The sequence below is a fragment of the Taeniopygia guttata genome, chromosome 11, assembly GCF_048771995.1.
Source record: "Taeniopygia guttata chromosome 11, bTaeGut7.mat, whole genome shotgun sequence".
NCBI classification, from domain to species: domain Eukaryota; kingdom Metazoa; phylum Chordata; class Aves; order Passeriformes; family Estrildidae; genus Taeniopygia; species Taeniopygia guttata.
Window position 1 is genome coordinate 699,902 of NC_133036.1, and position 19,375 is coordinate 719,276.

The 19,375-nt window shown below is 36.7% G+C and overlaps 1 long non-coding RNA gene across 5 annotated transcripts in view; it reads right to left on the reverse strand.

Annotated features, from left to right (window-relative positions):
- Positions 1 to 19,375, reverse strand: part of LOC115496799 (uncharacterized) — a 249,852-nt gene that overhangs the window by 120,416 nt on the left and 110,061 nt on the right. For all 5 annotated transcript variants that reach the window (XR_012057751.1, XR_012057749.1, XR_012057750.1 and 2 more), the window contains exon 2: positions 1,036 to 1,122. This is a non-coding gene — a long non-coding RNA (uncharacterized lncRNA). The remainder of the gene's footprint in view (positions 1 to 1,035; positions 1,123 to 19,375) is intronic.

Consider the following 19,375-nt stretch of genomic DNA (forward strand, 5'->3'; position numbering starts at 1 on the left):
TGAACTTTATCTTTCCAGGAAGTTAATTTTTTTATTTAAAATGTAAAATCTTGTTGAGTTCCAGGGTTAAGTGCATGGTTTCAAAACATATGGCTCTCTTATTTCTAGCTATATTTAACATTCTTTTATCTTGAAACATTTTACCCAATTTCTCAAACATTCTTTTATCTTGAAACATTTTACTCAATTTCTCAGAAATGCCATTTCTTTAAAAATAAAAATAAATTTCTGAGAATAAAGTCTCCAGCAGGACCTCTATTTGCATACAGGACACAACCCTGGCAACAATTTCATTCCAGCTAGTTGGAGAAATTCCACCTGGACTAAGTGTCCCACAATCAAACTGCTGTGTGTTCCAGAAGATGGTTCATTATCAGATGACAACTGAGAGTTTGCTGCATTTCTCTTTTCATCAAGAGAAATATAATCATTTATGCAGGAATTTTACATAGGCAAGTGGGCCTAAATTATTCCACTTTGTACTGGGCCTTGCCCCCACTTCATGGAGCAACTTTTACAGAGCCCCAGGTCAGACTGGGATTCCCACTGAATCTGGCAAGAGTGCAGAGTCTAGATTCTAGACTATATACATTTCATTAATAAACCACTCCCAGATGTTTCCCTGTTAAATATTTCAGCTAGGGAATCAGGACCTCCAAGATATAAAACTAAATAAACAGAAAGTATTTGACTGTTTCAGAGTTACCCATACGAGAAAAGCTAAGACATGCTTTTGGGAGCTATGCTACTTCTATTATCATTAGGAAAGAGCCAGTCCTGAATAAACACGAAGAATTTGGGAGCTACAACAATTAACACGCGAATACAGCTGACTTTATAATGGCCAGCACTGTTCCATTAATGAAAGTGTTCTGTTAAACAATCTGGATAAGATCCAGAATGTTCCCACCACAGAATAAGTGATACCTCTTGCACTACCTTGCATCAGGTGCATAGCAATGGTATTGCACAGCAAGATAAAACTATTTGATCTATCAAAATTGCAAGAAATAAACAATTACTGATGATACTTACAATTAGGATACTCTTTGAAAAGCAGAATTGCGTGCCACTTCCCTCTTATCCACTGCATCTCACATCCAATCAGTTCTGCCTTTATACCTGCACAAGAGATAAAGGAATGGTTTAAGGTTTTGATGAAAAAACAACTATCTAATACGGCCTAATCAGTCATAGATATATGACAGCATCTTCCTGCCTTGCAGAGTCTCAGTGAATATTCTAACCCCCTCCTAGACACCTTCTGTATCAATTTTCTCAACTACTCTATTAAGATTTTAATGTAGAATTTCTACAGTTATGCATAGATAACATAACATTATAGTATAATAATTATATTCTGCAATAGAATAATTGAAGAAATATTACTACAGTACTGTAGAAATATTTACTGGAGCTGAAATTCAAAATGTGCTTTCACACAGGAGGACACAATCCCAACATTTCATATTTTAGTGCGGAAGCAGCTCCATTAGACCAATCACCGTAATCTGGATGCAACTATCTTTGTTTTTCCTCAAAAATTATATTTTTATAACTTAAGAGTGTTGTATGAACCTCTCTGCTTTTAACGTGATTTTATTTTCTGTCAAAAGACTGGTTTTTTTCTCAAATTATTCTTAATATTGCCTTACAAAACATAGATTTGTCATGAGAAAAGGTAGCTAAAGTGCATTGCACAGCCTCTTGTTTCCCGTAATGTTCCACTGAATTTCATAGAAATAATCTACTGGAGAACTACTACTCAATGTGAATAATTGTGAGACTCTGCCTGCCACGTATCTATCATGATCATCTAATATAGCTATAGTCCACAGTATTCAAACTGTGGGAAATGGCATAAAACTGCACAACAGCTACAAAAAAACCAACCAAGATTGATTTTCTAGTACCATTAGGTCTATTGCATTCAAGTATGCTAAAAGTGAATAATAATAATAATCTTTAAAATTACAAATAAAAGTGTAACTAAGGCTATGAGGACATAAAAAACAATGATGACAGACTACTGTAAGGACAGTTCAAAAGGGATATAATGTATTTGTGAGATTTAAGTATGTGCTACTAATACTTTTATTAAATGGTAAACCTATACTTTGGAGATTTTTGATCATGACATATATTGGAATTTACATTAAGGAGAGATGGCTACTCATAGACATTACTGTTTATAAATAGTATCTCTTTTATGTAACATGCAAACTACTGGAATTATTTAAAGAAGTGCTGATACTGAAAAATGAGTATTGATTAAAAGACAAAAACAATCCCCAAGAAAATTAAGCATTGAAATCAGACAAAAACATTAAATAAAAGAATGAGCAGTGCCCGTAACTTGGAGTGCCACTTCCTAAGAAACACATACAGTAGCAGAATCTATTTTAATTGCATATGGGGACTTTGCCTGGATTATGCCCAGGCACATGACAAACCATTACCAAGTCCCCTGTTGGGAGTAAAGGACAAAAAGGGCTTTTACTTGGCTTGTTGCCACTCTTCTCAGGAACAATAAGTCAGTCACTAGTCACAAAACAAGAGTCCCCTGCATCAAGCCAGCCACCCCCAGGGAGGCTCTGGCTGGCAGCAGTTCCAGGCAGCTCCAGCTTCCCAGTGCCCAGTGCTGGGGGCTGCCAGCCCCTCTCCTTGGCACCAGCTAAACTGGGCTCTCCAGGCACCCCTCTCTTTACAACTCTGCCTTGTTGCTCTGGATCACATTCTTTTCAAAAGCTATTGCACAGCAAAGAGAGGCAGTTTAAGACTGCAAGCCATGAAATATTCTCCTGATTAAGGAGTAGTCACATTCTATATTTCCAAATGGGACGAATTTCATTGCCTCTGGCAAGAGCAATATGTACAGGGTTACTGCATTATGAGTAGGCTCAGAGTAATCAATGGTTAACTGGCCAAATAAAGGCCAAACACTACCACTGGGGACCCAGCAAGGGTCATGATAAAGGATCTGGAAGGCTTCTGATTCCTTAAGAGCCTAGAAGGCATAGAGGTCCTCTGAAAAGTGAGGTACACAGTCCCTGTAAGCACCCAAAAGTGCACTTTGAACATCTCACAGATGTCAGCAAAGGCTGACCACAAAATCAAGGGATCTTCTCAGTCTGGTGAAAAAATCTCAGCCACCCAGAAGCTCTGTTTTAATGAAAAATGGGAGAACAAGATACAAAAAGAGCTCATTACAGTACACATTTTTTCTAAATATTTTTGTAAGTATCTTTAAAGAAAAGGGAAGGAGTCCCTTGTCTTTCCCATCGTCTCATTTGTTATCATGGTACTACCATGAGGACTTAGTCTCCCTCCACCTTCTGAATTCCTAATCTGGTGATGCTATTGCTCAAAATGACATTTTATTTCCCCAAGAATTGCACACAAGTTGAACTAATGCCTGATAAGGAAGATTCATTGTGACTTTATTCAACATTTTAAATCATTGCACTAGAATTTGTTCTTTTATTTTCCAGCACAAATCTAAATAATTTTTGCATGGAACAGATAATCTTATCTGTGGATTGGTATTTTAGGTGCATATTTTTCCATTAATATTTTTAAGTTTTTCAACTAATCTCAGAATAATCATATTTGCTTTTCTTATAGCATGGTATCAGTTTTATATCTTTTAGGATTTGCAATTCTCCATCAGATATAGTAAGATCATCTTACTATACATATGAAGATTAAAAAAGGAAAATTATTATATGACTTCTAGATACATCAGAAAAAAACATATCAAGACCACAAAAACGCTCATGTTTATGATTTCCCTATTTTTATAATAGTATGTAAAATTTTTTACATTTTAAATACCATTGCACAATGAGAAAATAGCCGAATTGTTACTTTCCCTTAGAATTATACCTGAAATGTAAATGTAAATAGTTGATTCCCACCTTTTCAAAGTTCCTTGAAAATGCAATGTGCATTAGCTAGCACACAATGCACTAATTAGCACAATGAATGCTGGTTTATATTTGTAATCCTACCTAGAATCCATCTCTGAATTAGTTTCAGGTCAGAAAAGATGCTAAATGCAGTATTTTCATAACTGCAGGAAACAGATAATAGAAAAGCTGTACATTGGATTTCTCTGCTGAAGTTAATAACACAGCAACACACAACAATATAAGCAATTTAACTCCTTTAAGCAACTTTGATCCCACCATTGTGTTTCATGCCTTTGTTAAAAAGTGACAACAACAATTTCAGTACCAATAATAAAACATAAAAACAAAAGTTAGCAATAAAACCAGACATACCAAGTGCTAAGTCTTTCATGGAAAGAAGGATGAGGAACCAAGGAAAAGGCCCCCACATTTGCTCAAACACTGCCTGGTAAATTGTTTTTCACACAACTTTAGAGTAAATATTCTTTGGCAATGAATTAGTTCCAGTCTTATGCAGAAATGTTAATACAACAGATCTCAGATATGTGCATTTAATTGTTTTTTAATTATATATCCTGACACTAAAAACAACACTAGGTCCAAATAAATGTGTGCGATTTTGGGCATTTACTTTTGGAGAACTTCTTTGTTTTCCCAGTTTCTCTGATTTTGTTATTTAAATGGTATCTAGTCCCAAAGGCAACTTTGTCAAAGTCAATGAAATTATACAGGTAGAAGGGACAAAAATGCAGTCTCTGGATTTAAAATAGTGACAACACCAGTCTCACCATTAAGCCTGACACAAGAACCTTTTAATTTAAATGTAATCTCCAAAAGACCAAATTACCATCAACATGTTCTCATTAATTCCTGTAAGGGATGCTCAAGATTTGACCCCACATTGTTCTCCTTATCGAGAAGTGGCTGAGTCATAGTATTAATAAGCCATCACTCCTTTAAGTGGTCATTCACTGCTGGGCGGGGGGAAAAGATAGGCTCATCCTTTTGAAGTGGGAATGGGCAAGCAAGGCTGCTGTAATAGGCTGTGATTATTTTCACTATGAATGCTCTCCCAGCTTTCAAAAATTAAAAGGAGCACTCATTTTCCTGCTTGAGTATTTCTCACACTGGCAAAAAAATGAACCCTTTGAAATGTAAATGATTTAATCTTTGCAAACCCCTGCTTCAGAGGGAGGTACAGCTTCATTTACAAAATGAAGACATTTTAGGAAATGATTATCATTGTAAAATTGAGGTCAGCAGGGAGTCCGAGTTCAAACTCTTAGAATATCAGCAGTGTAACAAGTTTGATCTTCCTTACTGCATTGCTTGCATTTGCTTCTCTGGGTTCCAGCAGAGAGCCATTGTCAGTCGGAACTTGTTCCCACTCATTTCCCCTGGTTAAATAAAATAGTTATGCTTATTACATAGAGTTAGTCAGTCCAATAAAATTTAGGGCAAAACTAAAAATAAAAAAGGGAAGTTGAAAGTTATTTTGATTAATGTGTGCACTATGTGCATATTCAACTTAGAACATTTAAAGGCTGAGGATATTTTTTTTTAATGTTTTGTTCAGGCAGCAGTGTTGGGCAGTGTTACTATACTGTAACTGAAGGAGACCACCCATAATGGTGAGAGACTATTTCATTTAAAATGTAAACATTAAATCCTTAATCTCTCTTCTACAACATCCAAGTAGAATGACAATTATTGTTGCTGGCATTAAAGGGTTTTATGGTATCAGTCAGGCTTATTATGAACCGATGGAGATGATAAATTTGTATAACAAAGTGCAAATGATAACAGCTGCCATATGACAACAGCCATTATGGAGAACTTCCCTACACTGGTGGGCATTTCAGCTGGAAGGGAAATCTGTCAGAAACGAGGATGAATCTGAGCAAAACACAAAGTGGGAAGCTACAGACTTTTATTGGTGATCTTGAGATATAAGTTCATAATCTTTTAATCAGTGTTATATACTTATTTCCATGGAATTACTTATCTTTCTGCCATTCCTGAAGAGCCATTTCTGTCTCCCAGCCTGATAGCTGAAAGGGATAGCTAAAATTAGAATGTCAAAATGTCATCTGCCTTACAAAGATCCTTGATGTTACACCCTTGAAGTTACACTTCAATAGGACCAATGAAATGATGTTACTACATGAAATAAATACACCCATATCTCTAAAACATGAAAGAGAAAAATACCAAATTAAGCAGAATTCAGCACCTGTCCAATACCTTGAAAAAGGATTGGTAAGAATGAAAGGCTGCTTGTCCTCAAGTTAAAGTAATATAGTTTGAAGTAAGTCTAAAAGATGGGTAGCCAGGCTTGCAGGACACTTACCCAAACTGAACTTAAAGAGGCTTGTCTTTGCTAATGACAAAATCCAAAATATTAGCAGTTGTTTTTTAACATCTTTCAAAAAGATAAGAAAAAATTGATTCTATAAACAAAACTGCACAATTTTTCAAAATGACCACAGTGTTCAAAAATATGTAATAACTTTTCCAAAGAGATAAAAGAGAAAGTCAGAACACCATCCACAACATATCCAGTCTCAGTGCTTACTGGTTTTTCTGGTTCGAGCAGGTGTTTTGTTTGTGTGCACTGGAGTGTGAGGCAGCTGTAGCTGTTCTCCGGAGGTATGAAGGGCTCCATTATGAGCACCACCCCTCTCCCTTTCCAAGGCAGGTTTACAAGCTGGGCAATTACTGCAGTGGAGAAAGCTCCACACCCTGGTTTTGGGCAGGACTTCTTAGAGGAACTACACACCTGACAAGTTGTGCAGGTGCAAAATAAAGGAGTGTGATCAGAAACAAACATGAAAAAAAGTCATGCACAGTACATTGAGGTTTCAAAGCATATGGCCAAGTGTGTCTTGCTGACTCCTGGAAACTTTACATGAGCTCTGGACAGCACTGGCCTGAAATACAGCTGTTCAGCAGAAGACTGACTTCTTTCTGCCAATATTACTCCTTTAACTATTTAAAGGTATCTAGTAAGTTTTAGGCCCGATGCTTGTAACAGAAGTCAGAATACAAGAGGCTCTAGAGCTGGATGAACTTAAACTTTAGAATATCTAAGTTTGGATGAACCAATGGTGTAACAGATAATTAAAAGCTGTTCCAGACTGTAAACTCGCTGGGAAAAAGACTACTCCTTTTGTTTGTATAAAAACATCCACACACAGCATGGTGGGCAGTGAGATCCCTCAGCCTTCCCCCATCTCACCCTCTCCAGCAGAGGAGTCAGGTCACAGGAGGGAGCAGGATTCAATGTAGGCAAACTTTACTGAACTGGAAATGAAATCCAGGAAATTCACAAATATTCTAAAATCAGAATTCTAAGTAGACTACGACTTTAACCAGAAGATTTCTATTTTTTAAAAATTATTATTATTAACTCTTTTTTATTGCCAACAATGATTAATATTGTGCCTCCCAGTTATTATTTTCAGAACATTCAGATCAAAGGCAGGAGCATGAATACTGCATTAACTCAGGGCAAGATGTACCAGTAGAACTCTTTAGATTATGCTTCTTTAGCTCCACATTCTGGGCAACTGATGCAATATTTTGTACAATATTTTACTTTGGGGAAATTGAAACCCATTCTGTATGACATCTTCTGAAGTTATGAAGCAGTGAGCTTAACTACTTGCCTGGAACTCTTTAGGAATGATCTGCACTGAACTTTTTAACAAATGCTGTGCTTCATCATTAACTCATCTCTTCTGAATTTCTCCAAACTGCTCCCAAGTAATTTTCTTAATATTCTCTTCAGTGACAAGCACGTTACACATTAAATCTATTTTTCATGTTAGCCCAATGATCAAGAAGGCTGGTGTAATCCACTGGGGGAACATATATTCCAGTTTTCATTCATGCTTTAGAGTATTGCCACAGCCCAGCACAAAGGAATAATCTGATTGTTTCTCATAAAGCAAGAACAAATCACGATTGAAGGATTTCTTCTATTTAAAGCTATGCTTTGCAAAGACTATTGAACTTGCTGGAAGAGTCATCTCCGATGCCTACACTAACTACACAAAGCTGCTGCACAGTTCCCATTCAAGGGCTAATTTAGTACCAAAAGGCCAATATTGCTGATTTGCAGATTACAAATATCACGAGATATTAATTTATTTATATTTAAATTAGGCTAAAAGATTAAGAGAACTTTCAGTAGATCCATTTACAATTAAAATGAGCGTACGTTTGAATTACTTTTTTATAATCTGGCTACAGCTGGGCTTTGAAAGAGTTGCCGCCAGAACGATGCGAGGCATTTCCCTTTGACAAAGTAACGCAAAATTTGTGTAAGTGGGTGAAAGATTAGATGATATCACCTCGTAGGTCAGCTGGAAAATACAATATGTATTCTGGTTATGAGAAAACAGAGCGAGGGGCAGGCAGCAGGTGCCGAGGCCCGGCCCTGGGCCCGGCAGGGATAACCCTCACGGCCCAGCTCCTCTCCCACTGCATCCAGCCCCTCCGACAGAAAATGTAAAACCAGCACAGAGCACACTGCTTTGGAGGTCTGCCACTTGCATTCAGGCAACCATTTGTACTTTTGCAGGCGTAATCAATCTCCTGTTGCTATCAGCGGGGAGTGGGGCTTTGCTGCTTTATGGCTTAAAAGTAGTTTTGTGCGAATTCTGCTTCCCTCCCCCCTCCCTTTAGCTCCACTACTCACAGGATTTCCAGGGACATGGGCTAGAGCTGAGAAAAGAAGCTTGTTTGATTTAAGCACAGAGGGGTTTTTTGTGTGTGTGTTTATATTTTCTCTGCATCTATTAAGGGGTGAGGGGGAGAGACTTCATTTATATGTTAATATTAGCCGGCACCCTGACTAAACTGACAGAACTATTTCATGGGAAGCTGACAAATTTTGTCAGCTAGGCTATCTTTCCACATCTCAATAGTGGCAATAATCTTGATTAGCAAAACAATTGGGGGCCAAAGAAGTCCTGCTGTTCCAAAGACCCTCTTCTCAGGTTACAGTTTGCTAATGTGATGAATCCAGAGAGTCCTTCAAGCTTGAAAAAATTCCCCAAAGCAGCTGAATTTAGGCAAATGAAGGGAACCATTTTGGAGGCTGGACAAAAGGGGTTAATTTGATCGACCATGTCTCCATAGTCTTATAACAATCATTTACTTAACAAGCATATAGAGAGTCATTCCATGGAAACTGGTGGAGTTAACAGAGGAAGTTCGAATAGAATATCTGTTTATCCCAGATGTGTGGGAATTTTAGCCAAAAAACAACACCACATAATTGCTGCCTGTGGTATTGATTCTTACACAGAAACAACAGCAGAACTAAAGGGCTCTGAGCACGTCAGGAAGGCCTTGGCTATGAAGTAGTACAAGCTTCCATTTTCATTAGCTTGTTGCATTGCTGATAAAATAATTAGAAATTACCTCTTTCAGGGAAACTAAATGAATTCAAAAGGTTTGTGCAGTCCTGTTAGCGGTGCAATTAAAGACAACCACTTATATTTGTAAAAATAAAGGGCTTTTCTAATATTTTTGATGCATATTCATTCATCTTCTTAAATGTTATTGTATTGTTGCTTGTTATTGTATTATTACATAACAAGCTATGTTCTGAATTATATTTATGCAGCTCAAATCCAGTGTATTTTTTCTAGAGCAATCAGGCTGCATTTGTCTCAAGAACAGGACCAAATAATTAGTAGAACTGTAAGCAGACAGAAATATACTTGGTCCAGGTCAGCATAAATATATAATCACCACATAAAATAGCCCTCTTATTTTGGGTCCTATCTCATACTTATTTATGCATGCTATTAATTTGCAAATCTGTCCTAAGTTGATCTAAAATAATGAGATTCTGTTTAACTCTCTGATACAATTTTTAAACGTACATTGAAAATTTTATTGTAAGACTACTAACTAAAGCTTCCATTCTTTTCATACACTTGTTCCCCCCTGCCTAGCAACATCTTGGGAATAATTTCTAATTCTGTTACTGAAATAAAAATTACCATTCATATCATGTTTTGTAAGACTTAGGGATTTGACCTGGTGTGTACACACTGGAGAATAATAACGTAAATATACATTTTGCCAGACATCAAATACAGGGTTCTTAAAAACTGCTGAACTCATCTGTCTTCAATGAGTTTCAGAACCAAACCTCACATACAAATTATGCAAGTATGAAAGAAGAGAGGAAGAGAAACTTTTTTTTTTCCTTTTTCTTTTTTTCTTCTGCATATTTGTAGTGCTGTACACACCATCTAGAAGGAGTCCACTCTTTAAAAGCTGCCAGTTATGATTAGGAAGATTTTGATGCAGTCATCAAACTTCCTCTCTTCAAGTTATTTTATTGGTAACTTACAATGAAGGAAGTCTCCAACTTTTTTAACTTTAATGTGAGCAAGAAAATTTTTTAAATTTTCCTTCAAATTTGTGATAGGATATGAATGGGTACATTTTTTAAAAACTGATTGCTTATACACTTGAAGATAAATACATGGAGAGAAAGATTTATCCAAACAGAATTGGTCCACAGTGTTTCACATGCCAAAGATCGGGGAAAAGTATGTGCAGAATTTCTACCCATAGGGAACCTTCAACATTTACATTGGCATAGATTAATGCTCATTTATAGTTAATTTATAGGATGGGTATCTGAACTGTATCATCAGAAATGCCTCACTTTCTTTCAATGTAATGCCTTTAAAGATCTCATAACACAGATTACTCAGAAATAAAAAGTTTACCAATAGCACGGCACACTTGCAGCCAATGAAACAGACATACAAGAATGTATGTATCCCCACAACTGTTTGAAAACTCTGCACAAAGCCTCTATTTTTCTCAGCATTCTCTGTTTCCAGGTGTTCGAAACTGGGTTAATTTTTTAGGAAGCTGAGGTGCTCTGTTTTATACCATCTGCCACACACTATCATAGTGAAAAAGAGAAGGGAAACACAGTATGCCACCAACATCAAACTGTTTCATGATCATTAAGAAGCCCATATGTTTTCATCATATAGATCTCTACCTATACATAAAAACCCATCCTGTAACTGTCTCATTTGAGGCTGCTTTTAACAACACAGGTTGCAATGACTGTACCAGCAGAGAGGCTATGCAGCTCTCATGACATAAAGCTGATAGGGAACTCAATCCACCTCTGGTAAGAATTTTTTTAATGTTCATTTGTTCAGAACATCTAAATCTGAAGTTTTGGCCCAAACAAAAGCTTCCTTATGGCCTCAAGCTTGGTTTGTTTCCTTTTAGGTTAAGGTTTAGGTTAGGTTAGTTTAGGTTTTGTTTTAGGTTGCCGTTAAACTTTCACACAACTCCTAAGACTGAAATTTTTTGTACTACTTGAGTGGATCAAGCCTGTGATGCTGACCATGCACAGCTTAGACTCTAGCAATGGCTCTGGGGGAGGTTTTCCCTGGAAGAAGGATTTTCCCCCTCCAGCCAGCCATCGGCACAGCACTGGAAGGAAAAGTGCTCCAGGCTGTGTGACTGCACTGAAGTGCCTCCTCTGTGGGACCTGGACATGGCCTTTGGGTCACTTCCCAGCAGTTCCTGTGGGACAGGATATTTCCTTAGGAATGTTTGTTGGTATTTACACAGTGAGATCAGACAGTGACTGGCCATAGCTCCTGTTAAACCATAATTGTTCAAATGACAGTTCAGATCCTCTGCCTGATACACTGCCATTAAGAGAGATAGAATTCCCATTGAGGCTTGGTTTAGGCAGGATATCTGAAGCCTCTGGCTGTAAAAAAGTGTAACTAGCATAGGTATCAATACTACTCTGTGCTAATATTTCCCCCTTGTGATCTTTTAATCCTCAAAAGATGATAAGTGAAGAAGAAAGTGACAATAAATATGCTTTGCACAATTTAAGGAAAAGAGCTTTGGTCTGATTCCAGATATCGTCAGCAGGATGAACACAAAGGACAACATTTAGTTATAGATTAATAATCCAAGTACAAATAGTTCTGAACAAATAGAAAAAACATAAACCCACAATATTAAGCAAACCATGGGACAAAGATCACTCAATTCTCAGAGCTATATTATTTTTAAGTGGGGAAACAAACCAAACAGAAGGCATTGAACCCTGTGATGTCAATATCAAGGTGAACCAGCCTGAATGAAATGTGCCACAAAGAGTTATGAAATGTAAAATCCAAGTAAAGCATGTGGAGTTTACATGAACAGCAGTGTGCACTCACTGTACCAGAAAACAGACATTTTTTTCATAAGTTCTCAAACTTCTTTAAGTTGGAAAGTATAATGCAAAGTTATACGTCAAATAATCAAGAAAATTCCACAGGATAGCAAATTAACTTTCTTATGTTACTGTAATATATTAATGTCACTAGAATCAATTTGACTTATACAATCCTCTGCTTACAAGACTTTACCTAAAATAAATAATTAATTGTCCACTTTTCTATCAGTAAATAAAGAAAACAAGAGACAGAAATATTTCTTCCATTGGGAAAACAGCAACATTTTTCTCTAGAGTGACACATGTTGAGCCATTGCATAGACTTCCACTCATCTTGCACAGTTTGGTTTTGCACTGTATTTTTCAGCTGGTCATCCTGTAGCTCATGCATCACTACCAACAAAGAATTATTCTAAGAAAGTTAAATGCAGTACAGGCCAGAACTAACATGTAAAACCTCCTCACTCACTCTTCTTTAGAGAGCTAGAGATAAATATGAATTGAGAGGTGAATTTTGCCACGAATTTTGCAGTAATACCTGGACAATAGTTCTGTTATGTCACTATTCTAGGGCATAAACCATTTTCTGTCATCCAGTGATAACAGCAGAATTGTCATCTGTTGGTCACTGTGATAAAACCATTTTGTAAGAAAAGTTTGTTAGATGCCATGAATGTTAGGCTATCAAACTAACCATTACCTATCCACCCCAGACAATCTTCGGACTGTGTTTTTCCTTTAAAAATTATAAGATACAACATTGTAGATCTCAGGTCACTGGCACATGAAACCTTCCCATTATATCAGGTTTTTATAAATAATTCTTCCTGCAAATTTACCTGCTCACACTCCAGTATGGATCTTTACAAAATATTTCTTATTTTGTGAGGAGAAAAAACCTATCACATTAACATTGATAAACTTATAATATAGAGACAAATAATTTTGTGCTCTGGACTTAAACAGAGATACTTTCCTTAGTGTTGCAGTTTACTCCAGATTTTTCCTAAAATCTGTTACCTAGTAATATTTTATGTAGGTGAAGTGTCACAGAAATGGCTATACCCCTAGTGAAATATAAACTGAAACTTGCACAATTGTGCATTTTCTTTTGACAAAAGAAACTTGATCACATAGTGACCAAAAACATAGCTGTTTTTCTTTATGAATGTATTTCATTTTGCCTTATAAATACATTGAAAATAAACTGAAAAATTTCACGTTCAAATTTTTAGTACAGATGCATAAGTCAACATTTATGATAAAACACAGTAGAGAAAAAAAGGAAGGCTTTAAATTATTCAAATTTATACATGAAGATTTCCTGAACAGTCTGAGTCTGATAACACTTGTCATAACTGAAGTTTTCCCATGTACTGTCAGCTTCAATTCTCAGTATTTGGCTAAATTTCTAGTACTGGGTAAGACACAAAGCAGCTTTCTTTCATTTTCTAAACAGATGATTTCTTAATGAGATATGAATCAAACTTTGATCTTCAAGGTGAATCATTCATTAATCATAAACAAAACATGATTAAATCAGGGACACATCAGCACATATTGTAAAAATAAAAGCTTGCACAAGCCTTTTATTTAATATTAACTTCATTATGTTTTTATGTGAATTCTTGGAAGTTGGTTATCCCAGCTTAAAGTTAATATTTCCTTAGGGAAAAAACTGTATCATGTGATTATATTCTTCATGTAGTTAGGTGGCTTTATACATGTTAATGGTTAAACCACTTCAGAAATGACATTAAACCAGAGAGTTTTCACTGATTCTGTTGTGTCTTTGAATTACTCTGACACATAATACAGACCAAAGTACATGATAGGAAGCACGAAGGAAATACATTCAGAGAAGCCTGTGCTGCTTTATGGAACTGCACGATAGAGAAGGAAAAGAGAACTATTTGATGTTCTGTTAGGAAGATCTGTTAGCCAGTCTAGTTCCTGCTCACAATTTAGAGTAATTCTGTAAATAGATCATCTTTCTTTTTTTGCTGCTTAGTCTGTTTTTAATAAATTTACTCATCCGTTAAAAAATATTCAAGCTTCAACTATTCATGAGAGAGGAGGAGGAGTTCTACCTTTGATAGATATCACCATTTTCACTAATAACCAGTAGGATTTTTTTGCAGGGGGAAGGAAAAAAAATAAAGGAATTAATCGGTAAAGAAAAAGTTTGTATTCTGAGAACAGAACCTATTGGTAGTACCTATCTCCTTCATACCTGTTTTATATTCACTTTAAATTTAATAAACCTCAAGTTCTCACACTTGGAGGATTTCCCTCCCACCAGAACAATAAAGTCTAGTAAAGTATAAGGCAGCTTTGAGAGGAGTTCCCTCATCTATCTGGAAAAACAACAGCTGAAATGTGAATGCATCAGCAGGAAAACTTCAGCTGACAGAAGCCAGCATCCAACCCCAGGAATGCACCAAAGTTACAAACCTGCCATTTGGACAGGAACGTCTTTCCTTTTCTTTATTCTCTGAAGGAGCTGTAATTTAAAAGTTTGGAAAGCACGTACAGAAGACCACAGAGCATAATCTCAGCACCTGTATCTCTGTGAGCACTTAACCTTTCAGGAAACCCTGACAGTCATAGCTAGTAATGAAATGTAGTTCATTGATTTTTTTTTTCCTGCAAGGATATGTATGTTATGTATTACATACATGCAACAGTAGGTCTTCACCTGCTATCAGTAGGTCACGCATACAACAAAGAGCCATGGATTGTGTCTACTTCTGGCAGAGACATTGCGTCTGTAAGACCTCAGAGGCTGCAGGAGATGCTGTCAGGCTCAGGAGAAACAAAACATCAGCCTGAGGAAGCACCTGAGTCCCCCAGCACCACAGACTCCTATTTCAGGAAAAGCGTACAGGGAAATAGAAAAGACTAGACTAAATGGGAAAAGCTTCAAGAGGATGGATAATATAAATCAGTAAAACCAGATAAAGCTCACTGTTTTATCACCCAGGTATTGCACACCAAGTGTCATGAAGTGGTTAGTTATGCTGAAAGGTAACATTCAGCAGTCACAAAATCTTCCTCAGCAAAGAAGCTCCTAGATTCAAGAAAACCAGTGAGAATACTTAGGTTTGCAAGCAGGAAGGCAGGTTTTAAGGAAACATCCTGGTTAATCATATAGGAAAGAGCAGAACTGAAAATCCAAACCAAAAAAGCGATCTGCACCCACAGGAAAGTTTGGTCCCAGGTGACCACAAAAGAGTCGAGACAATCATGTCCTTACTTTCAAGGGTTTCTAAGAACTGCTCCAACGAAACACATGAATGAACTGGAATGGAAAAAAACCCAGAACTTCAAAAGACATTGTCACTTTGTGTCACGAAATTCATGTCCAAGTTTTCTACAATTTATCTGAAGAAGTGACACAAGTCCTGGAGGGCTGCTACAGTGCCTTTCCCCATCTTCTCCCCTCAACCTCAATAATGATCTATGAAATTCACGTGTCATGTGATATAGTCATCAAAAAGTGATGTACCTGCACATAACATATACAAAACAATATGAGAAGACATTTTTAAGGAGAAGAGAGAACCTTAAACATTAATAAGTAGCAAATCTGTGAAATCAAAGCATTTTCTTCCTTTTTTTATAATGGCCTTTCATTCTTTTTATGATTTGTCTTTGAAAGCTCTTAAGCTCTTCCTGTGGATGACAGTTTGATATTGTTCTTCCATCCTGCTGCAGACAGCACAAGGGAGGGAGGGAAAAGGAAAAAAAACCCTATTGTACAGCTTTTTGTCTCTGAAACATGATTTTTATAATTAATATATACAACTGAGAAGAGAAAGGTACGTTATAATGAAGTGCAATTAAGAGGTGTTTGTTCCTGTCCCACACATAAGATGACTATAATTTCCTTGGCTGTTTAGAAGTCAACCATTATCATTACGTTTCACACATCTTTTCTACTTTTTTTTGCAATTCTGATTTTGTTTATTTTCAATTAAAAACTCCAAATAAACATACATACAGAAAATCTGATATTCAAGTAACATCATCTTTTAATTATATTGTGCAGTGATCATTAAACCTAGTGCTTATACTAACCTTTTTGGATTTAATTTCATAGGCATGAATGGATCTGTCAATTTTGCATTAGATTTAAATTCATGCAAGGGAGAATAGAACGTGCATTTACGCAGCCTATATTGCATGTAACCACAGATGTATTATTAGAGTAATTTAAAGCTATTCTTTTGGCATATTTGTTTTTAAATTCCCCAAATCCATATCACAGCATAGTTTTCTACTTTAAATTTTGCATTAATATTAATTGCATTACTGCAGTGACTACCCTTTTAAATCTCACATACACCCACAGAAAGAAACAATCACTGCCTGGGAGACCTTGCAGAGTGAAGACATTAAAGGGACAAACCATGAAGAACAAGACATATTCTCACTGATGTGATGGTGACATTTTTGTTAGCTTTAAATGCAGCTTCCTTGAGAGGGTTCCTTCCCATTTATGTCCTGGCTGAAGTTGGGACTAGTCCAGCTGAAGCCACAGTAGATCAAAGCTGGGAGTCTTGGCTGCTCTAACCCAGCAAAGAGCCCTGCAATGACTGGGGAAGTTCAGAGTGACAGCTGAGTCTGTGTTTTGAGCTGAACTGCCATTAAACAAATGCTTTCTTTCCAGTTTAGATTTGTAAAACCTTTATAAAGTGAGCCCAGAAGGAGCTACAAAGGACTGGTTGCTGACAGACAAACAGATGCAGACAGACAAATTGAAAACTCAGGCCTGATTGAAGCCCATAGAAACATATAGAAAGATTAACAGTGAGCAGCACAGTGGGCTCCTGCACAGAAGCAATTTACCTCAGCTGGAAGTGGGTGTTACCTTATCTTCAAATAAGAAAATAATTTTTCTGTTTAAATACTTCTATTGCTGAAAACCTTCTTTGACACTAAAATTGCTTGATTTTTCCCCCAGTTTTGCTCCTGTGCTGCTATTTCTGCTGAAATTTTTTGATAGACATAATTGCATTTCTTTATGTGCACGTGTGCCAATTAAGCTAAATAACTCAATTGTTCTTGCAACAAGTATGAACTCATTTACCAGAGCAAATATTTTCTTTCAATTGTTTTTGTATGTTTTTATTTCTACAGAATACTTCCTGAGAAAAATAGTTCAGCTCTAGTTGTAACAGACTACTTCCACTCTATGTAAGACATGGTTGTGGTTGCTACAGCTGTTGTTGGCTTTTTCTTTTTTGTGGCCCTAGATCTAAAAATATCTGAAGAAATAAAGGTATTATATTTCCATATTAGAAAAATACATATAGTCCTTTTACTACTTTTAGTTTATTAGCTTATCTTCATGTTTGTGCATTTTCCCTCTCTTAACATACTGCTCCAACATGTGATCAGCCTTATTTGATTGACAGGAGTTGTATAAGTTAGGAGATATATTCCTATACATTACATTCTTCAGAAAAAGTTACCTACATTATGTCCATTTGCTATCTATATTAAGTGCACTAACTTATAGTTGACATTTCCCTGACTTTAATACTGCTTTCTTCAAACATAAATTGATGGGAAGGCATTTTGAATAGTCTGAAACTATTCAATAGAATACACTATCAGATTAAAATTATCTGCCATCAATACATTATTTTGTATAGTTTCCCCTTTATCTTCTGTTTTATATTAGAAGAAGTCATAAAAACTTGTATTGCAAAAAGCCAACAATTCAATAGACTCTATTCCAGCAGTTAAAAAAACTCCAGTTTGCCAAAGCACGGAGCATATCTCAGCTGCTCTCTGGTAAGATGTGTTAGAGTGACCATACAGATTTCTCACTTGCTTGATGAAAGACAGACTTGGTGGTATTTGTACTTTATTCACTGATTAGAAGCAAGGAGCCAGCCAGAGCCACATCTTTCAACAGCTATGGAAGATTAAAAGTTATATTCTAAATGTAAGAATAAAGCACCAGTTGAAAAAGTTTCCAGTCTTGGTAATTTTATCCTTTGGGTTGCATAAAAGTAGTAAAAATAAAAAAAAAAAACCTTCCTATCTCAGTCTCCTTTCTAGACTTCCTAACTCCCTTATTAGCCCTTCCTTCCATCTCCTTTCCCATTTTATGGGGAATCATCTATAAAGCATCTAGAAGCTGTTGAAAGCAAAAAACTGAGGCTGCATGAGCTAACCAGCAGCTGTCCAGTGAAGCTGCATGCAGCCTGTACTCAAAACTTCAATTACTAGCTCTGCTTAGTTCTAAGGATTATTTCTGGGAATGAATGTTCTGCTGTTCTAGCATGGACACAACCTGATCTATATGGAGCAGTGAAAGGGGCTTTTCTCCTCCTCTCTCTTGCCCTTTTTGGTAAAATCTCTGAACATTTACATGCTACCAGATTATTTCCCTACTTCTCTTAAATCCCACTCACTTTTATAACAGTATGGTTTAGACTTCCATTATCCTGTTAATCAGCCTTATAACATCTTAACACTTGTGCTATAATGACAGAACATACTGAAAATTTAACATTTCAGGATGATGAGCAGTGTAAATCATACAATTCCAATGAAATTCATAGTTTGAAGTGTTCCACTGGTATAATCATATTGTTCTAAAGAAGGGATTTCACACTCCTCCTCCTTCCAAGGTAGTCTTTAAATTCAGGCACAACCCACAGCTCAAGTTTGCTTTGCTCAGAAAGGCTCTGAATGTTCCCTGCAGCACAGCAGGAGGCTGATCTAAGGCAGTTGAGGTTGGTGGGTGGATAGAGAAGGTATGAGACCACAATTACAACCCATTCCAGTGATGTGTCTGGAGCTGCAGTGACTCCAGACAAAGAATTTGAAGTGTATGGGAGCTGATATCACTTCAAGACAGACCTAAAGATACCTGTCAGGGCTGCAGATTTGAAGCAATTACCAGGAGCAATTCAGAGTTTCCCTGCTGGGAGCCAAAGATGCTGCAGAATCATTTAGAACAAGCTGTGTGGAGTATCTGGTTGTGAGAGAAATAAAGCACAAATGTTTCTGAAATGCACTGGAGGGAATTCATCAGCACCAAGACAAGATCTGAAAGTCTGGAATAGTATTTAGAAGTGGACAGGATCTGACCCACTCAGGATACCCAACATGTAAACTCAAAGTAGCTGAATTCTGCCATTTCCATGAAGCTAGGAAAAGTCTCCAAAATTCACATACCAGCTTCCTGGGGAGAGAAAAAGCATAGTCG